This window comes from Loxodonta africana, chromosome 5 (assembly GCF_030014295.1).
Source record: "Loxodonta africana isolate mLoxAfr1 chromosome 5, mLoxAfr1.hap2, whole genome shotgun sequence".
Classification (NCBI taxonomy): Eukaryota; Metazoa; Chordata; class Mammalia; order Proboscidea; family Elephantidae; genus Loxodonta; species Loxodonta africana.
Genome location: NC_087346.1, coordinates 21925835 through 21929351, shown reverse-complemented (window position 1 = coordinate 21929351; position 3517 = coordinate 21925835). Strand labels below are relative to the sequence as shown.

Sequence of the window (3517 nt, the reverse complement as noted above, 5' to 3'; positions counted from 1 at the left end):
TTTTAGAAGTATAAATGCTCAGAAAATTTCCCCACTAAGATGTTGCCCTGTGTGTTCATTACTGAAACTGTTGTCTACATCAGCACAGATAATTTTCTCTGGAGCCTAGAAACAGAATTTTCTTCTAGATAGCTATATTTTTAGAAACACACTGAGTTTAAAATTAGGGTCTGGGAGTGATATCTAGGTATAGGATCTTAAGTAACTCATTTGTACTCAGAACTGTGATTGTCAAATCTCTTTGTGATTAATTTCCATGTATGAAACCACTGGACAGAAAATAGAAAGTGAATATGTTAAAAAGTAGAAAACCTATCAAATAGACTAATCCCTGTCAAAGACATGGAAATAGCTATCAAAGTGCTCTCCAACCCTACACACAAATACCACCCCCCACCAAAAAAAGAAATCAAACAAACTACGTACACCTAAGCCCAAAAGGTTTTACAGGACATTTCTACCAAATATTCAGAAGATCATAGTTCCTGTCTCATGCAGATGTTCCCAAAAAAAAAAAAGTTGCCCAGCTAATTCTGTAGGCAGCCAGTTGCACAACCTTTATCTCAAAAGTGCAGCACAAGAAAAGAAAATTATAGGTCTATCTCACTTATAATCATAAATACGGAAATTTTAAATGAAATATTAGCTAACTAAATCTAACAGTTAATTTTTTTAACTGTGTTTTAGATGAAAGTTTAAAGATCAGGTTAATTTCTCATATCTAACAGTAATTAAATATATATATAGTATTTTTTTTTATAGTATTTATCCCTGGAAGGCAAGGGTGGTTTGACATCAGAAAATATCAATGAAATTTACTATATCGATGTACCATAAGGTGAAAAATCATATAATTATCTAAATAAATACTTTAAAAGCATTTGGTAAAATTTAACTCCAACTTATGATTAAAAGTAAACCAGGGTAGAAAAAAAGTTTACTAATTTGGTAAAAATTATATCTTTATGAAAGCAGACTGCCATATCTTTCTTCCGCAGAGTGACTGGTGCATTCCAGCCACCAGGGTTTCGGTTAGCAGTTGAGCTCTTAACCACTGTGCCACCGGGGCTCCTTAAAAATTATGCACCAAAACCAACAGTGAATATCAAAACTAAGACTTCAAACAAATATTAGACAAAGAAAGACAAAGTATATCTGCTAATACTTCTGTTCTTGACATAGATTTGGCCAATACAACAAGATAAAAAATAAAAGTGAAATAATGGTGGAGATAGATAAAGGGAAAAAGAGAAAAATATAAGAGACAAAACTCCTGATTTTAAGATTATATGGTGTTTGGGCAAACTATTATCAGCAAACTATTTGAATTAGTAAATGTAACTTATATACTCTCAGAAGTCAATAGTTTTGTTTTTCTTCATTAGCAGTAGCTATGTACATAAATTGCAGTAGTTACAAAAGCTATAATTTATACAGGCATTAACATAACAAAAATGCATAATAATTTTATAGGACAAATTGCAAAACTCTACTAAAGGACATAAATGAAGACTTGAATAAATGAAGAGTTAAAATGTGTTCATGGATGGTATACATAACAACATCAATTTGCATCAATTATTGCAAAATGCAATTCCAATTAAAATCATAATAGAATTTTTTTTGTGAACTCAAAAAAAATGATTCTGATGAAGAGTAAAGATTCGCAACTGTTGTTGTTAGTTGCTGTTGAATAGGTTCCAACTCATAGTGATCCTGTGTACAACAGAACAAAATACTGCCCAGTCCCACGCCATCTTCATGATTGTTTTTATGCTTGAGCCCATTGTTGCAGCCACATGTCAGTCCATCTTGTTGAGGGTCTTCCTCTTTTTTACTGACTCTCTACTAAGCATGATTCCTTCTTCAGGAACTGGTCCCTCCTGATACCATCCAAAATATGTAACACAAAGTCTCACCCTCCTGTCTTCTAATGAGCATTGTGGCTGTACTTCCTCCAAGACAGGTTTATTTGTTCTGCTGACAGTCAGTGGTATATTCAGTATTCTTTGCCAACACCACAACTAGCTACATATATGTTGAAGTATAACAGTAAAAGGAATGACTTTTTGACCAAATTTTAATCCGTGTTACTAATAGCAGCATGGACCTAGCACAGAAACAGACAAGCAGGCTGATGAAAGAGAAGAGAGAGCTAAAAAAACTCCATGGCAGTTCTCTGTCCTGTAGGGTCCCTATGAGTCAGAATCGACTTGACGGCATACAGTGATCCCAAAAACAGAAACTATCAGGGATAAATTCTTAGCTTAACAATGTCAAAGAATTTCTGTTCAGCGAATTATAGGATAAACAAAATTGAACGGTCAAATTGTGAAGAGATGTTCAAGCATATGAATAATTAGAGAAATGTTAATTAAAACAACAGTCACACCCATCTATTTGGGAAAAACCAAACCAAACCCATTCCCTTGAGTCTGTTCTGACTCATAGCAACCAAAAAAGGAAAATCAATTGATAAATCAAGCTTTAAAAAAAAAAAAAAAAAATTTTTTTTTTTTTTTTTTTTTTTTTTTGGGGTAACGAAGACACTTATACACTGCTGGAGGAAATAAGATTGATGCAGCCAGTCTGAGGAGCAACCTCAAAGTCTTTAGTAAAGGTGTGTGTATAATTTATCACTCAGGGGGCCCATTTCTATAGACATATTCAAAAGAAACACCAACTTAGGTCTATAAGGGGATGGGTTCAAGGTTATCTCAGAATTACTTCTGGTTGTTTCCCCTAGTGTCCATCACTAGGGAAATGGCTAAGTAAAATATGGATGCATCCTATGAATACTTGGTAGCAGTCACAAACAATAAAATAAATGTACTGGCAATGCCTTCCAGCCAGAGACCACCGGAGATGTACCTTTTGTTGAGCAAGTGGGTTTATACTCATTGCCTCAGGCAGTAAAGCACAGCATGGACAACTTTGGGGCATTTCAGTAAGAGGATATTAGAAGGAGCTAGAAGATTTGAGCTTGTTAGGTAATTTGAGGGAGGATTTAAGAAAGTGGGGCTTTGGCCTGAGTTGGACGCTATCAGAAAGCAGGGATAATTCAATGATTGCTTATCTGAATTAAATCTTATCTTTAAGAAGGGAGAGTAAACTGAGGCTGAAGATGTGATTGATACAGAAGCAGTAGTCACTCTTATCAGCCAGGATAAGGGGATATTTGGTCATTTTTGTGGCTTGGACAGTGTTCGTGTTTTATCTGTGTCCAAACATGATTATGCAGTGGTCTTGTTTTTGTGTTGATCCATCATGGTCACAGAGTGGTCTTGTCCGATATGGATGTTTTATGAAATTGTTTATGTTCAACAGAATACCCAGGCCTCAGTGTGAACATCAGTTCAGCTTGTAATACCACTAAGACCTTGCAGATAATACCAGGCCAGCTTTCTAAGTATGCACAGCAACGTGACTGGACCTTGAAAACACAGTATTGATTTTTTTAAAGGGCCAATGACAGATCTATAGCATAAACTTATTTATGTAAGTTGAATACAAATTA

General features: G+C 34.9%; 1 protein-coding gene across 5 annotated transcripts in view; it reads left to right on the top strand.

The window, feature by feature from the left end:
- The window catches only part of AFG2A (AFG2 AAA ATPase homolog A), a 352856-nt gene that overhangs the window by 199054 nt on the left and 150285 nt on the right, over positions 1–3517 (top strand). The gene's annotated exons all lie outside the window — the stretch shown is intronic.